The sequence below is a fragment of the Brachyhypopomus gauderio genome, chromosome 16 (genome assembly GCF_052324685.1).
Source record: "Brachyhypopomus gauderio isolate BG-103 chromosome 16, BGAUD_0.2, whole genome shotgun sequence".
Classification (NCBI taxonomy): Eukaryota; Metazoa; Chordata; class Actinopteri; order Gymnotiformes; family Hypopomidae; genus Brachyhypopomus; species Brachyhypopomus gauderio.
In genome coordinates, this window is record NC_135226.1 from 20,496,693 (window position 1) to 20,515,425 (window position 18,733).

The 18,733-nt window shown below is 49.1% G+C and overlaps 1 protein-coding gene across 1 annotated transcript in view; it reads right to left on the reverse strand.

Annotated features, from left to right (window-relative positions):
* Nucleotides 1-17,976, reverse strand: part of grik4 (glutamate receptor, ionotropic, kainate 4) — a 254,342-nt gene extending 236,366 nt beyond the window's left edge. Inside the window, exon 1 of the mRNA XM_076976463.1 lies at nucleotides 17,108-17,976. The gene's annotated coding sequence lies outside the window, so the exon portion shown is untranslated. The remainder of the gene's footprint in view (nucleotides 1-17,107) is intronic.
* Nucleotides 17,977-18,733: the final 757 nt, after the last annotated feature.

The window sequence follows — 18,733 nt, forward strand, 5'->3', positions numbered from 1 at the left end:
TAATCAGATTGAGCAGCTGCAATGCTACCATCAGCCAATCAGCACCAGCGGACACGCCCAGCACGAATGAGTCAGAACCGCAGGACCCGCCCAGCACCAATGAATCGGTACCGCAGGTCCTAACAGCGAAGACTCACCACTCCTGTGATTATGGCTAATAAGGTCAAAGTGAATCACAAGGGAGGTGTGAGTGAGAGTCCTGGGGGGTAAATGAAGCCACCGGTCACCTCCAGCTCTGCCCCCCCCAGCTGCTCCTGGCCACGTGTTCGTCCACACTCTCCACTCAGTTAGTCACACTCTCGGCCACGTTCCACCGCGCTTCGGCGCACTCGCCATTCAGAGACACAGGGACGGGAGCGGCGGGGACACTGGCCCCGGCGTCCGAGCGGTCCGAACACCGCCCACGGCGTCCCCCCCCACGCCTCATCAGACATCTCTCATCATCGACTGACTTCCGGAGGCGAGATTTTCAATTTCAAAGCTTCCAATGACAAAACAATTTAATTAATACTGCTGGCAAAGCACAGGCAGGCCTCGGGGAACACGGTGTCCAGCTATGAAGCCATCAAACACCAGAGTCTGCGACGCAGGAGTCGAGCTCAGAGTGCAGCTTTGCCCTATGACTGTTAGAAACGGTAGGCAGGGCTTCCAGTGGCGAATCCATTAGGACAAACTCGAGAGGCCAGAGCTGATGGTGGAGAATAGGACACAGTGGGGACTCCTTCCCTCCAAGGGAGACTAAACGATAGCAGATACACCATCCTTCCGTGAGATGCATCACGGGCAGGAAATACAGGCCTACCGGATAGCTTCACCACTGGAGCTATTATCAGGTCTGGCCATGTGACGCCAATTCCAGATAAATAAATCATTGCAGACCACATCAGAATAATTCATCACATGTAACGGAGCCTGATTCTAGAGCAGTGACACACACTTACTCACACACCCCCCACACACACCTACACACTCACCCCACACACACTTACTCACACACCCCACACAAACCTACACACACGCGCCACACACACATCATCTAACTCCACACTGCTGTTACCACATGAGACTAAGGATTAAAAGAAGAACCTTTAAGTCCCCCGTTCCTACGCTGACATTTCAGTCTCTTTTTTCTCTCCCTGCCTCTGTGCTCCAGACTAATCAATACATCACCATCCTGGGGTCAAATATATGACCAAATGACCAAAACACACCTGCTGCTATCTATAATGGAAATCACTAAACAGATCGGGATTTAAACTTTACCAGATGCACCTTTTTAGCCGGGAACGTCGGCCAGCCAGGAGGAAATCCAGTGGGTTGTTTGGAGTCAGATGGTTTTTTGGTCCGTCGTGGATGTGTAGTGTTATGAGCCGGGCGTAACGGCAGCTGCTTGATAGCACAGCTGACAAATCGCTCTGCATTGTAAGTTGGTGTACCAAACGCAGGCGTGTCTCACTCAGACGGGGAGCCCGAGAACATCCGCACTGCCGTCCCCGTCCTCGTCCCCGTCCTCGTCCCCGTCCTCGTCCCCGTCCCCGTCCCCGTCCTCGCTTTCGATTTCTGCATGCGCTCTTCACCAGAGTCACTAATAATGTTTCCTCTGAACTAGACTTAAGTTGACACAATAAATCTTGGTAATAAAGGCAGCGCTGGCACTACAAATATCGGTTCCGGCCTTATCAAATCTGGAGGTTAAATGGATGAACGTGGAGAACCGGCATCTCCGATGCTGCATGTTGTTTCTCTCTCTCCCCATCGACGATGGCACTACCAGCGGGTAATCAGTCGTACGGCCAGCAGGGCGGCGCCAGAGTAGCGTCCTCTCTAAGTGGGCAGGACGAGGCCTGCGTTTGGACAGACGTTAACTTGGTTGGGTGCTGGGATTTCCCACGCCGCCAGGAGTTTGTTCAGACTACCAAGCACAGCAGCTCTGGACTGGACAGGCGTCAGATCACCGAACACACAGAAGTTCTTCATCCAGGAGGGAATCAGAACGGAAAAACACACGCAGGCGTCCAAATGTGCTTTAATTCAGACTCCACGAGATGGTTGCCAATACAGCAACAAGCTCCATTAACACGACTTGTTAGTAGTTTGGCACTCACTCCAACGACACTTTATTGAACACAGAAACAAACAGGACCCAAATGAAACTGGCATGTACTGAGAGAATGAACCCGCAAACACTGGCAGTTTCTCTCTCTCTGTCTCTCTCTCTGTGCCCGGCTCAATGGTCTCATTCAGGCCCAAGTTCCTAGTTCAGATCCATTAGGAGGTTGGCCCGGTGTCACCAGAGCCGGTCCTGACGGGTCTCTCGCGTTAGCCAGGCTGAGCGGACTGACACAGGAAAGAGATGCTTGCTGACGGCGTCCGCCCTGCGTGATGAACGCCCACCTGGAGACGGCCAGCCTGCCTTAGTCTCGTCCCGTGTGAGAGGCACACAAGGAAACACAGGAGAGAGGAGCATGCAGGAGGCAGGGCACGCTCACACGCCTGACGGGCACGTTCACCCGCCTGACAGGCACGCTCACACGCCTGACGGGCACGCTCACACGCCTGACGGGCACGTTCACCCGCCTGACGGGCACGCTCACACGCCTGACGGGCACGCTCACCCGCCTGACGGGCACGCTCACACGCCTGACGGGCACATTCCAGCCCATCAGCCTGCCTGTGGATGACTGACACCCAAACAGACAGCTGAGCATAAGCAGGAAGGAGAGCTAATCCCATGGAGAACCCTGCAACAGGATCAAAACAGACTGATATAAACACACACATACACGCACACACACACACACACACACACGCACACACACGACCTGCTAAAGTCTGCTGACCCGTCTTGACCCCACCCCCTCCTCCTAGCATCCAATCACCACCCTGCCCTGCTCACTGTTGTCATGACACCAACATGGACGTTTCGTGTCACGCAGCCATTTGACGAACAAAATGGGAAGCTTTTCAGAAGCCGTAATCCTGTTTGCATACAGCTGAAAAAATTTAATAAATTGTAGAAATCAAAAGAGGCTTTTTCATGCGGTGATGTTTACATTAGCAGGAAGAGCTTTAACATGGGGATTTAGCTAGGATTAATGGGGAGGTAAAGTTAATAAGGTTAAACTATGGGGAATCTTTCATATTTATCCATATTTTTCCTTCTTTGGAGTCTTGCACAGCAAAACTTTAGCTAAGTTACTGGCATAATGGTTTAGTAAATACTTGTCCACATGTTCACTTGGTTCACAGCAAACCAACAATTTTCTGAAACACCATCATGGTAAATGCTTAAATTATTACACTTCTATATACAGCTGGATACATTTCCGTGGCATGTTGCTTTAATACTCTACACTTGTGATTTTGCCTGGTTCTCTGCTGAGTTCATAACTTGAAGATAAGGGTGTGGATCACTGGATCACTGTAGACACAAAGCAGCATGACAGCAGCACAGACTGTCAAGACACACGTCATCCTCCATTACTGCACCATCTGGAAATATCACCCCAAATCGAGGGGGAGTGAGTCAGCCTGCCATGACAGAACACGGAGGTATAACAAGGCCAAGAACTGACCCCAGGTCAGGTCTCAATGTGAGCCCTGAAGAATACGCCTTGAGGAATTCAGCATGTCACTGACCTTGGGCACGGCAGCCTTGTTCTGTGGTTCACTGTGCCTTTGGTGTTCACCACGACTTTATGATGTGAATTTTTCCAGCTACTCAAAACGCCGGGAGCGTTCTTGATGTTTGGCCTTGAGAGTGCGCACTCGTAGGGCGGTGGGCCGCAGCGGGGCGACCTGCCGAGCGCAGGCGTGAACGCAGATACCTTTCATTAGAGCACGTACAACAAACAGGAGAACACCTCATTACACTCATGAGCTTATATAAAGGGGAACGGCCGTGGAATTCTTAACACGTCCTGCCTGTGCGTTGAAATTTCACACAAACGCCAAGATGGTTGGTGGTGGCAGTGGTGTTGTGGAATAAAGAGGAGAGTGAGGAAGAGGAGGGAGGAGAGGAAGAGGAGTAGCACAGTGAGGAAGAGGGCAGGATCGTGTTTCTGCCTCGCGAGCCGTGCGAGGTGAGGCGGCCGGAGAAGTCGATTCTGCTGACTGCTGCTCAAGGCCTCTGCTTGCTCACATTTGTTATGGGGCTTCTACAAAACCCTGACATGAAGACAGAAGAACCGAAAGGAACATAAAGCGTCCACGATGTCCTAGTCTGGTGGACATGTTATTTCTTGGAGCCAAGGGCACCTGAGACAGTATAGCAAATTCATTCAGCTCAACCAGGAATGAAAGCACAATACAAATGGAATGAAGTAAGAAAACCTCTCAAAGAGAGAGAGAAATAGAAAGAGAGAGATAAAGAGAGACAAAGAGAGAGAGAGAAAAAGAGAAAGAGAGACAGAGAGAGTGAGAGAGAGAGAGAGACCACAAGAGAGAAAGAGAGAAAGGGAATGAAGGAAAGAGAGAAACAGAGAGAAAGAGAGAGACACAGAGAGAGAGAGAGACACAGAGACAGAGAGAGAGAGGAAGGAAAGAGAGAGACAGAGAGAAAGAAAGGGACAGAGAGAGAGAGAGACACAGAGAAAGAGACAGAGAGAGAGAGACACACAAAGAGACAGAGATAGAGAGAGAGAGAGAGAGAAAGAAAGGGGGAGAGAGAGAGAGAGAGAAGCAGACTGAGGTGTCATTACCCCTAGACGCAGTCCTGGGGGATCACCCACTCAGAAACACTACTGCAGCTTAGTTTGAATAAAGCAATCTCAGCAAAGAGGATCAACACTCAAATGCTTTTTCATTGTGCGTATTAACTAAAAAAATTCACAAAATTGTGTGCGTCTGATGCAAAGGTCATGCCAGTCCAGTGAAGAATTAGAACATCAAAGATGTGTAATAGGTCAGCTAGCACAGGAGAAGAGAGACCAGGGTTGATTCAGCTGATCATCAGCCTGATGTCTGTCTTACGCAGACACAAAGGTTCATGCCGGCAGAGATGCAAATGGTGCATTATACACTGAGAAATGAGCTTGTAATTACCAGCATCTTAATCACTAAATGTTCCCACACAGCTCCAGAGCGGCCCGAGGCCCGAGACTCTCCGCCTTCCCCTCCTGTGTCTGCTCCGCAGGTAAACACCTGTGCATGTCTGGCTTTTTGCACCTGGTGAGGTCAAATACGTCCACGTTTGCAGGCATTAAACATAACGAGATTCAACAGCCACGCTGCCATTGTTTGCGCAATGGACCAAACCCTCCACTGTCCCTAAAGCCAGACGAGCACGAGTCATCACACTCTGTCCCTGAAAAGCTTCACCTTGTCCCCCGCCTGCGTCCACGTCTACGGATACAGAAGCGATCCATACAGACCTGTGGGGATCTCAGAACTGGATGCGTTCATGTTTCGGAAGGCTTCCTGGCCTGATAAGTCATATGTAGAGAAATACCCACACAACGCTGAGATCCATCACTCCGGTTAGCTCATGCTGTTCACACCCGTTAGCTCCTGCTGACCTGATTGTGCAATCTTCACACGAGATTAAAGACACGTTTGATCAAAACAAAACGTTTTTCAAAAACGGACCATAGAAAGTGTTCGACATGCTTACTGCTAGAAGCTGATTTCTGGAGAATCAGTCCTATTTCATCCCTCAGAAACGCGGCTTGGATGTTTATGGAAAACAAGCAAGATATGAAATCAAGGTTTTAAGTCTGGTTTCATCAGCTGATCGTCCTCCCAGACGTGTCTAGAGAGGAGAGCCCGTGGTAGACTCAACCATCTACTTGTTCTGTGTGAATCTCCTATCTGCTGTAAAATTGCTGCAAATATAAAGTGACTGAAAAGAAAACCATTAAACCGTGTCGTCGCGCTTCTGGTCCTTGTCTTGGGTTCTGAAATGGAAGCATTGCTCTCATAATCCAAACGTGTCTGCAAACACAAACGGTTTTGAAAATCTCCAGTGCTGTGCTTGTATCGTTAGAATTCTTCCTGGAGGCCTCCCACGTGTGACATCCAGGAACATCTCTGGTAGACAAGCTCAGAAACACCATCTTAGTGTGTTCAGAACTCAAACACGGGACCGAAGCGCAGACACCAGTGAGGCCTATGCTAGAACATGAATGTGTTATTTAATTTAGGAATTTTTATACCTAAAAGGTGGTGGATACTGCCATAAAAACACCAATGTTTGTTGTACTAACCAGCAACAATGAATTTATTATATTTGTGGAAAATGTTTATATCGTAAAATAAAATGAAATAAGAACAATTACATTTGGTTCAGATTCCCCTTTAAATTTGAGAACTGAATAAACTGTTTCAACTTTCTACCAGATGCCGGCCCAGGAATGCTTAATGGCTGGGTCTGTCATTACGGGACAATTTAGTTCTTCACGGATATTTTCAGTTGAGGGACAGTGGCAGACCAGCAGGTCTGTTTAGAAGAAATGTGGGTGTTGAGGGGAATGCTGGCAGGCTGAGTGGCCCTGGTGTGTGGCCAGCCGTCCTGGACAGGGAGGGGTCTCCTCTCCCAAATCACGGCCTCCAGTCTGTGTTCCTGCCCCTCATACTGCACCTGAGACACGTAACTGTGTGCATGCACCTCACGGCCGGCCTTGAAGGCCATCTGCTGCCGGGCCGTGGTGCGGGCCGTGGTGCGGGTGACCTCTGGGGTTTGATGATGGGGCCACAGGCCTCACCTGGCTGACAGGTGAGTGATCGGATCTGACAAGGGAAGAGAGCAGCACCTGGGGGTGGGGGAGGGGCCGGGGGGGGGATATGCTCTGACTAACAGGACCAAGCACGCCTGACCCTGGGGGGAATAACAAGCTCTTGGCTGGAAGGGAGGCGCCTGGTGGTGAACAGGCTGTTCAGAGAGCAGAGAACAGACTCCGTGGCTGAATGGAGAAACATGACATCAGAGCCCTACGCCTTGGTGGGCGGAGCCTCAGTTCCAGACACGCCCACAAACCAGCCACCCGGACGCTCACACCCAGAATTACGGCGGGGAGCTAAAGGTAACGATCTGCTTTATAACAAGCAGCAAACCAAACCTGGTCAGACTGCGAGGAGCTCCAGGGTGGGTGCAAGAATCTCCGTCTTTGTCAGGGTTGCTAGTGGAAACAAGTCAGAAGCTCTTAGTTAAAAAAAACATTTCAGATTAATTTCGGTCTAGTGAGAAATCACAAGACAGAAACAAAAAACACACACGCATTACTACCACAGCAGTGCAATAAATATTGTTAATTACAACATTCATTCTTGCACAAATCTCTTGCACAGAGCAGCAACAATAATTTCCCTCTGAGTCACAACATATCACACACACTCCCATTCATATTCCCCAAATAATAAAATATTTAAACTGTTTTTTTTTCTTTTGTTATTAATGAACAATGAACAAACAAGACACAAATCAAATACTTAAAACAGTATGTGTGTGTGTGTGTGTAACACTCAAACACTCAACCTGCAGTGTGTAACACAGGAATAAATCACATGCAGTTCCACGTCTAACTGGCATGGTGTCACCAGACCAGGCCCGGTTCCTCGTGGCCCGACCAGAGGGGAAGCCCCTCCCTAACCGCCTCATTCACCAAACATCATCTGTGAGCGTTGCAGCCCGCGGAGGAGGAGATGGAACCTGACCTAAGCACATCACTCGAGAAAATGAAAACAAAAGGCCTAGACAGCAGAGTTTTGGCACGTGGCCACAGCCTGCGTGACCCATAGCCTCTGTTATCGCTCCAATTTCTTCCACACCCCCCACACAATGAACTTGGATTAAAAAAACAGCTACGGCATAAATGTGTGTGCGCGCAGGGGGGCCGGATGCTCCCTCCCGTGCGTGATCTCTGCATTGCTTCTGTGGTTTCACGCCCACCGCCGACGGCATCTGCCTGCCTGAGCTCCTGCCCCTCACAGGAGCACTCTGGGAAAGCGCAAACCGAGAGTGATTCAGCGTGGCTCCGACAACAACCTCACACTGGTTCCAGGAAACAAACGCCGGGGCCCCAGGGCCTCACACAGGGCTCGGGGAGATTTAAGCAGCAGATATTAATTGTGCAAAGGACAAATTGATGTGACGTGTCACCGCATGGTTAACAGGATGGTGGGGATACAGTTCCAAGAATGAAAAGCGGAGCAGAAAACTGCTGAACCTGCACATCATCTGGACTAATATTATGCTAATGGAAGTTCTTGTATCCCATCCAGATGACTTAACAAATTGAGAGGCACTCAAAATGAAATTAAAGTCATTTGTATTGATCATAGACAGTAAGAGCATGGTCCACGGACACTACCTGGACTGTACGGTTATTGTGCGCCCGGCTGATTGGTGACCAGTAGGAAAAGCATGTTCTGCAATGCCAGACAAGCCATTAGCGGACCTCAGCAGAAGCACAAACATGACCTCTCGAAGGCCTACAGGGCCATGCAGTGCTGGCCAGCAGCCTTACGGTGATGTGGGAAAATGAGATACAAGCACCTCCAAATGAATAAAATCACACCTAGCATCGCTACATGTATACTAACTAAGCAAATGTTTGGTGATGCCCAGGAGTGTGACAGAGAGGTCAGGGGTCGGCGTGAAGCCAGGGAACCCACACTCAGGCCTCCCAGTCACTCACAGATGAATTAGTTCCTGAAGATCACACACAGGGCAATCATCTCCCACTTCCTGTCTTCCTGCCAATTAAGTCATTCCAAACGAATGAGCCTTAATTGCTTATGCAAATCGTACATGGCCTCTTGCTTTAATACTTGTTACCTTAATTAGTAGAACAATGACATGCGTACGGGAGCAAGATGGTCCCGTGGGTTCTTGCCATCTCCTGTACCTTCTGTGGTTTCTAGGGGACACAGAGCGGAAGGGGCCATCAGGCAGCTACCTCAGCTCACCGCCGCAAAGACCGGTACCGACTGGTCCAAGCACGGCGTGAAGACACGCGCTCCATAAACGCTGCCCTCAGCCTCAGCCCAAAGTGCAGAAGAGACAGCACCATGGACAGCTCCTGGTTCCAGGTCACGCAGCGCGTCCTGCGAGCCGAGTCCCCATGTCATGGTGTGAGATGATGGCGTGTGGGAGGCGTGGCTCCACGGCGAGGGGGGCGGGGTCACAAGGGGCTCGGCGAGGCATGTTAGCTGGGAGCTTCACCAAGCAGGGCCGGAGATATTCACCCACTTATCTCCTCCTCCCTGTTGGTCTAGGGCAACTGCCTGCGCTCCTGTTGTAACCTCCCACACAGTATGTGGAAATAACAGACACGGCCCTGTGACAGGAGATCCAGAAGAGCCATTCAGACCTCTGGATACGACATGAGGAGCACAGTCTCAAGCACAGAGACACTCAGCACTGGTACACCAGCGCTCCCGTGCACCAGCGCTCCCGTGCACCAGCGCTCCCGTGCACCAGCGCTCACGTGCACCAGCGCTCCCGTGCACCAGCGCTCCCGTGCACCAGCGCTACCGTGCACCAGCGCTCCCGTGCACCAACGCTGCCGTGCACCAGCGCTCCCGTGCACCAGCGCTCATGTGCACCAGCGCTACCGTGCACCAGCGCTCCCGTGCACCAGCGCTCATGTGCACCAGCGCTACCGTGCACCAGCGCTGCCGTGCACCAGCGCTCCTGTGCACCAGCGCTACCCTGCACCAGCGCTCCCGTGCACCAGTGCTACCGTGCACCAGCGCTACCGTGCACCAGTGCTACCGTGCACCAGCGCTCCCGTGCACCAGCGCCACCGTGCACAACTGAAATGTGGATGCAAAGCTACTGTGTGAAGTAAAACAGAAATGGGGAAACGGCTGAATGATGAAAGCAAGGACAACTGGCTCCAGCATTTTCACCACTGCGTCGGTATGAATGAATGAGCAGAAAACAAGATTAGCATAATCAGGACACACGAGACGCAGCATCAGGACGGAAGAATAATACTCTTCTTCTTGACAGATTACACGAGAGATTTCAAACTGTAGAAGCACACGTGTAACCCCTCTCACCACCACCAGGGTTCTGCTGCTGCTATTTACATACATTCAGCTGCAGGTAACTCCCTCTAATTTATATCCATTTAAACGCACAATTTTTTACTAGTAAATTGCCAGCCTATTACAGCACAATTAAAACAAATAACATTCTTTGTCTTTAGCCCAAAACACATTTAAACAGGCCACAGGCGACATTTTGCTGAGTGATTTAGTGGCAGGTTTGTTGTCTTTTCTTTGTTCTCTGCACTCCGTGTTTCAGCTGATCCTTTGATCCACGCTTCCGCACGCACGTGAGCAGACGGCCGCACGCACGTGAGCAGAGCAGACGTGATGCTCCTAATGCGAAATTGCAACTCCCGAGTTATAAACTTCACTGGCACATTCATGGAGAAAATTTTATCAAACAAAAACAAAAGGGACTGGTTACAGAGAAATATGTTTAAGAAAATATGTTTTCAGATGTCCAATCATTTAAATAACATGTTGACTTTCAGAAGTATTAAAAAGAAACATGTCAGAACAGATTCAAATTCTTTGATCAATTCAGTGTACATCTAATTATGCAGACCAGTACGTTTGATTAACTGCCTGGGTGATATTTCTGATTAGCCAACGTCATCTGTGATAAGCGTGCCGCAGCAGATGACACATTTCTTGTGCAGAAATCTCACGGCTAATGAATTTCAAATTGTTCAACTGAAGTTTGAATTTGGCCAACCAGATAAATCTAATCGTTACAGCATTCACCGACGATGAATAAGATCTAAATGTCATTCGTGCAGTCTTCAGGGCATCTGAACGGGGACACAGTGAGTGTTTAAGTGTCTTTTTTGCACACTTCCCTTCTATGTCCAATGTCCAAGCATAACAGATAATGTTTAATTGCTCCGGCTAAAGACGTGACACTGGTACGTTCAGCGTTACTTTGACGCTAGTCTTGGTTCCATCTTTTGTGGGTTCTTCAAGAATGTCTAGACAAAGTAGAAACTTTAGTTCAGTGAATCTGATTGGTGCCATTCACCCCGAACGACGTGAAAAGGCTTGAATGACAGGAGCAAATCCCATGTTGACCCGCCCCTGTAGTTATCTGACTCGGTAGACAGAAATGATTGACATGTATTTTGAAAATAAGGTTTTGAAAGATAGGGGTGCGGTTTCTGGCTCAGAAGAGAAAAGCATCACCTTGAAGGCTCAACTAGGTCAGAGTGAATGACAGGAATGTATGAATCAGAAATATGCATGATGCCAATGCAAACACCAATGACCCACAGCTGGCAAACTCATCAGCCGACCCGCAATCCTCTCCTCCAATTGGTCCATTTGCACCTCACTGTTCAGTCAACAAACCAATTGTGATATAATAGAACATCTCTCCCAGCCACTTGATTGGACAGTGCCATTATCCCAAGGTGGAACACCCCCAAGAGTGGAATGGCCCTTTTGTGTGGCTGGGTCAGCATGGCAGGTCTAATAAACGATCCCTGAGTGACATCTCCCCAGGCATGCTCAGTGGCTGAGTGATGAGGGGATGAAACACGGGCCCTGGGCCCTGGCTCTCGACAGGCTGCTTACTGTACAAGTACTCCCACTCCTCTCGTCTCTCCTGCTCTCCGTTTCTGTCGTCTCTCCCACTCTCCTGATCCCCCCATCTCTTCTGGCTGTCCTGTTTGACAAAAGAGCAACCTCGCCATCCGGCACGATCCCAGATAACACCGCTGCACAATCCACAGAGCTGCCGAATCACTCCTACCCATGTAGAGCAAGCCTCTCATATTCCACCATATGGAAGTTAAAAATCCTTTTTTTTTGTGAACATTTACTGCTAATGCTCCTCGAGGCTCCTCCATCAGGAGCTTATGGTGCCACGTGGTGTAAAGATGGTTTAGCAACATGTCAAAAATAAAAGTCAATGTCTTGTGAGGACTGGAATGCGAACCCCACGGATCCAGAGGCTAAAGGACTGGTGAGAGCTGAGTAGGGTGTAGGGAGTAGGGTGTAGGGTATAGGGTATAGGGTGTTGGTTTCTCTGACTCTACAACCCAAGATGATCACAGAAGGGCCACTTTAGGCCCTGGTGCCCACATAGACTGAATAACATCTCCCTAATGTTTTCCATGAAAAACTCACATCTATAAATACGAACATCACGGCCATTATTAATGCCAGACTAATCATACAATCAGTCATATGGAAACTTTGAGGTCTACACCTTGGTAAAATGTTATTATGCATGTGTATATGAAAATACGAAAGTCAGGACAGTAGTATAATAAATTATAATTTAAAATCTTGCTAATGCTATACATCTCTCTCCCTGTTACCTTCACCCAGCGATGGTGCAAGGGGTCATCGGGCGTGTCTGGGTCATTACGGACAGACGCAGGTCAGCAGGATGTTCACGGCATCTCCACCCGCGTGTCTCACCTCCGCCAAGTCGATGCATTCCAGGCAGATGACCGAAACGCAGAGCCGTGCTGGAATACAGCATCTGGAGGCGAAGCACTCCCCAAGTTTGCTTATTGACTGGAGTGGGCATTGTTATTAGCCCAAGAGGGACGCCCATCTCTGTGGCTCTAGTGCAGCTCGGGTTGAGTGGACAAACCCAGATGGGTTCCACCCGTCTCCGGTCCACGTGCGCGCGGCCAGGTACCTGCGGGCGTACGCGGCCCGTCCGCACGCTGCAGCGCTGACCACAGGCAGCCAGCGTCCACCTACTTATGAGCTCCTGGACTTCTAAAAGGCATTTTGAGCCTCTGTCTTTTTATGCCGCGTACACAGCACTAAAACGCAGTCCCTCGTCCCCGAGTATGGACAACAACATTTTGAAATGCGCAGAGGTGTAAAAAGCCAACTCTCCCGGAGTGATACATCATGATTCAGTGTGTTCTTTACTTCAGGGACATCAGGAAAGCCCTAAAACTGTAACAATCACACTCTCGCCTCTCGGCAGTTGGAAAATGGCCTGGCTGTTGGACCATCACCATCACCTAAAAATGAGTGAAATACACAATAAATACGTGGTGGGAGGGGAGGCGGGCCCGAGCAAACCCACAAAGCCTGCTGGTCCTGCAGACTACATGCCGATGGAGCTGCTTCCTGCCACAGTGGAGTAACAACGCAGCCCCTGTGCAAGGACGTCCTGCTCCAACCTTAATCTCGGGATCTCTTATCTGCAGCACGGGACAGTGGGATTAAAAAGAAGGCGGGACCGTCCAGTATTGCGCCTGGGTTCCCCAACTCTCCGCGGCCCGTCAATCACCCGCGCCACTCTCACACATCGCCCAATCAGGAAGCCTCGGCCCACGCCTGGTGCCTCGGGGACGCTGGGGCCGAGCGTGATAAGGAGGTGAAGAAGAGTGGAGGTGTTGGGTTCTGCCCAGACTCCTGAGGGGCCGCCCGCTCCAACCCAGCGTGCCACGCTGGGAGCAACTGGCCCGACACCAGAGCCCTTCATTCCCCATTAGGGCCATGACGAATCCCAGCAGTGGCGGAGACTCTAACTGAGAACCTTCAGCCATCTGCCGCCTGTGGGTTTCAAGCATGCTTATGGAGGCAGTCTCCTTAACGGTGCATATGCTGCAGATTCAGTGCCTACACTGGTGGTGGGCGGGGTTGGGTTGATGTTCAAGACATCCCCAACACCACCTGCACCAACCTGAAGGGACACGTAGGGACACCTGATCAAGATCGTGTTCAGGGACATCTAGATGGAGAAACCAGCGAAAAGTGAAAGACAGCGTGACCACTACGGGGCCTTGCCTATCCAGACAAGTGTTACAAAATCATTTCACAAAGTCACTCAATATCTTCCTCCCATTTAGTGCTCTATAGGACATATTATTCCCCAACCAACCATTGTGGAGAAATACGAGATGATAATGTGGTGGGAAGATACTGTTATGACAACACTAAAATGATGTCTTTTTAAGTAAATGCCATTTTGGGAGTTTCGAGGCATCGAATGGGCATTAGAGTGATGGATGGCCAAAATGTTACTCTGACATTTACCAGGGCCAGTCTCCAAACACTGGCCAACATTAAGGTATGATATTTTAATGCATTTAATTAATATTTCATTGTTTGTAATTTAAAATAAAAAAGTCAAAAGACACGGCCCTTTAGAGTTCACAAAAATCAATAACTGCCTCTGGCCTTTGGGGGCCTTGAGTCCTTCGAGGCTTTGAGGTCTTTCCTTTTCCTTCCTGCTTGTCCTGAGGACTCAGACAGGCTGGAGTAAACAGCTGTGTGCGTCTGTTATCGCCCCTGATGTTTCTGTTGTGATTGTCTGCTTCTGTGTAACACCACCAGTATGACCTCCAGGCTCTGAACAACAAGTTATCCATCTGGAAATACAAACTAAATATCCATTTCCAATACTCTGCTCAGTGCCATCATGGTTTATTTATAGTTAATTTGTGAATTCCAAAACCTTTGGCAGACACAAAGACATCGTGTAGTAAATTTAATTTTAAAAATCTTTTTTCTATCATTCCCTTTATCAGCAGAATGACACAAAGCTTTGGGCTTATGACAATACTACACAAGAGGTGCCTGCAAGGATATTACAGATACAGATATTACACTGACAAGAAAGTAGCAATAAATAAATAAACACAAATCCAGAGACACCTGTAGCTCCGCGGATACCTCTGACAAGCTCACCACTTCAAGGCCAACATGTGATATATGATATGACGAGTGTCACCAGCAGATATATGACCCGCAAACAAACGCTGGTGTAAATGCTAAAATCAGAGCGTGTTTTGAAAGTGACTGCACCCCTGTCGGCATAGCTGGCAGCTACCGCCCTCTGCTCCGGTGAGATTCCCAGACCGAAACACGCTAGCCACAGCGCCAGGCTATAATAAGTCACTGTGTACGGTGGTTTTGTGAGGTAGCGCAGCTGCAGCATGATAAGTCTAAAGGAACAGCGCGAGGGTGACGGATTTGTGCCCTTCGGCACGGAGACGGCAGGGGCAGCGTTCTGGGGTCTACCTGCACCAAGTTGATTTGCGTCAGTAGCGGTTAAAGATGACGAAGCAGCTACACTGCCCCGTGGCCGCTACGCAAGAGCGCTTTACATACGCAGGCCAACTTTGGCGTCTGCGCAGAATCCGTAACGCGGCGAGGGTACAGAGAAACGATGTTCCCCGTTCATCCCACTGAGCTGGAGAATTTAAACAGAATTACATACTACACACTTACAGATTGGAAGCCGGCAATGTTTAAAAAAAACAAACAAAACCAAATCTCACTTCAGAAGAATCCACTTGCCTGATCAATTCAGTCTGGATTCAATGGGGACACTTCTGTTCTGTGTGTTTATGAAATATTTTTGTACAAGAATGGGCTGAAAGCAAAAACCAAAACAGACCAAAAAGGAGGATTTCTAGATGACTGGCCCCTGAGCGAGTTGAACCAACTGGCAGACCAGTGGCCCGAAATGGTCAAACTCTTGAATGATCTTGTTTAAATTCTGCGGAGAACGCTCACTCTCTCTCTCAATACTGACTGATAGCAGCAGAAGTCTAGTTAACCTTCACTACAATGGGGAGTTGTGCTACTCCGTGGTCTATCCATCAACTGATCAAGTCTTGGATGAGATAATGCATCTCACTCTAGGACTCTGTCATCAGCTGCTGTTCCTTACATCAAATCCCTTTGCATATACAGTCATACCGTCACCCAGGACACACGTGAGTGGGCTCTGGGCTGGTGTGCTCGTCCAGTTGAGCCTCTTTGAGTTCCAATGATTATATATAGTGTTTGTGTGTGTATGTATGTATGTATATTATACATCTAGGGGTAAAGCCCACAAAACGAAGAATAAAGCACATTAGATAACTGCTTCAGTTTGTCCACCATATGTCAATTATTTGCTGAAGGTATTCTGGAAGAGCAGACACAGTGAACAGTGCCTATTACGTGAATAGATTGTGCTGTTAAAAATGCCTCTGCAAATGGGCTTCTAAGTCTGCACAGGTTTACAGACATCAGACAGAGTAAGAGAAACGGTGTGAGAGGAAAGAAAGACAGAATATCAGCACTTTGAAATGGGACTTTGTTAAGAGCGGTGACTCTTTCTTTCACACTGTGCGGGGCAGTTTGACTGATGATAATTAACCTTCAACACTATCAGACAGCACCCAGGAATAAATGTCGCTGGGTGCGCGTGCACGTCCAAATAAGACCCACGAGCACCGTGGCTTCCCCCACACTTGATCTTCAGGTGAAAAACAAAATCTCTCAATCTAATAGGAAGCGTCACTTTCACAGACGTGCGCGTGTGCAACGACGACTATCGTGCTGAAAAAACAAAGTGTAGGACGCACGGAGCGGCGACGCCAGCGCCACCAGGGGGCGCGACGACTACACCCATTTGATCAGCAAACTCCATCCACACCACGACAGCGCGCGTGCACCGGCGCGCGCAGCTGCACGCCAGCAGGGATTTTGGTGACTACGAGATATTTATAAATCATACATTCAGCCCGCCAAATTATAAACATGAGTTTAAGTTGACGCAGCTCACTGTCCGTGTCTTTACCAATGCTAAAAGATGAGCCCAGAATCTGTCCGCCTTACATGTTGCACCACGACGGCAGCCTTAAAAACGCAGACTAACCGCACTCGTTTTCCTCCGTGTTATCTAGTTATTTTACCAGCTGTATTTCCACAAGCGGGATTATGAGTTCGACTCAATATTGCTGGACATATTTGTACAATCAAAATGTTTGCATGACTTAAGTTACTGGTTTAAAGGTTCTTCACTAATTCGGTGTCAGCCGTAAACACCAAGTCCCCACAAACACGGCGTGCACGTCCCCGGCACTGCGGGATGTAGCCGGTGTGTTCGGGTTCTGAACTACACGCGCGGGTGTTGGACCCGCTCGAGCCCGCCGGTGTTTCAGCGCGTGAGGTCTCGCGCCCTTCACGTGCGACGCAGCCGGGCGGCGTGTGACGGCTCACGCGCTCTGAACGCGGAGATGGTGGCGCGCGCGGAACCTCCAACATCACACACGCTGTTAACTGGTCGGCGCAACGTCCCAGTGGAATAAAACAGCTTTGGTTAATAAACTACACGGAGAATAAGTGTGTGAGGCGATGGGCGTCTTACCTGCGGTAATATTGGTGGTTCTGACTCGCCTCTCGTCGTGTCCGTTTCTCTCCGGTATCTCTGGTGATGTTTATTCTCCACTAAATCTTCTTCTCACTAACGACACTGAGATGAGGCGCAAGAACCGAGTGTTATTTAGGGGATACGGGGAGATGACGGAGAGATCACCACGGTTCCTCCACACAGAAGAGAGGACGATGAATGAAGCGAGAATCAAGCCGTAATAGCGGCCAGTGGGAACTACATACAGGGAGCTTCAGTAAAACTGTGATGCTCATATATCCGTATAAACACCAGAAACATGCGCGCTGACAAAAACATCTAAACGCATCCCAACAAGAAATACACCAGTTATCCTTTGTGTTGGAGAGAATGTCAAATTAAGTCCAAAATCAGTAGTTTCCCCCTTATTACTTTTCCACTAGCTCTTTCCAGAAAGGTTCTGGCTTCAAATGCTGGATTTGAAGGTCCGCGTCTGTTCCTGCCAGTCCAACATTTCGCCTCGGAAGCTCCGGTAAGACGTCTCAGTCAACGCAAAACGAGCAAAATGAGCAGACCGAGCAGAACCAGCAGACCGAACCCTCCTCGCCTCCACACGCGCATCAATAACTCATTTTCCACAATTATAACTGGACCAACATCTCTGGTTCGTCGAGGCGAAGTTGGCCCAAAGTAAACGCAGCCTCCGAAAAACAGTCGGATGTTTGCAGCAGGGCTACCGTGCGCACCGTGGGTACAGACGACACCTGCACTCCTCCACCGTGCACTCCTCCACCCTGCACTTACACAGCTACAGCAGCGCGCGCTCTCGCAGGTGTGCAGCACTACAGCCCAGAACGGTGCAGCCCGCAGCTCGGAGAAACCGCGAGTGATTCATGACTCACGATGGGTCTAAACAAATGCACCGTGTACATGCACGTGAATTACATTTGTAAAAAAAAAAAGTGAATGACAATTTTGCAGACGACATCACGTGGGTGCGATTAAGGCCCCCGGGACCAGCTCTTAAAACAGCGTTTATAATAAAGGCGATCCAAATATGTGTATTATAGTCGCCTTGGAGTTAGATATCTGTAAAACGTCTCTATCTCCATATATAAAGAGCAAAATTTTCAATGCCATTTTGTCTTCTCAATATTTCATGACTACGTGTGAATATATGGATGAGACGAGGACACGGACAGGATAACGTCCTCACCTGAAGAACACGCGCCCCCTCCTCCTCTATTACACATCTCCACCTTTTAGAGAATGTTCGCTACAATTAAATATTATTGTACCACCACCATTACACATGCGCATTTTAAAGGTGCTTCAAGAACCAACCAAAAATCCTTGATAAGGACAAACACACATTATCCCAAGGAGCACATCTTTGGGCCGTGAATTGTTAATGAAAACTAACACCAATCTGGCCTGTACTCTTAACGATGCATTTAAATTTTAATGCGCAGACTAAAGCTCATATAGTGGAGGAACTCCACAGGTTTTCGGTATAGTGTGTCAGCAGCGTTGAATCAGCACGACCGCAGCTCTGCAGCGCCAGGACTAAACGTGCCTGCAGGCATGAGGCCTGGATTTGGGGTAAAAACATTCATAATCATATCCACGATGAGAGAGACCAAG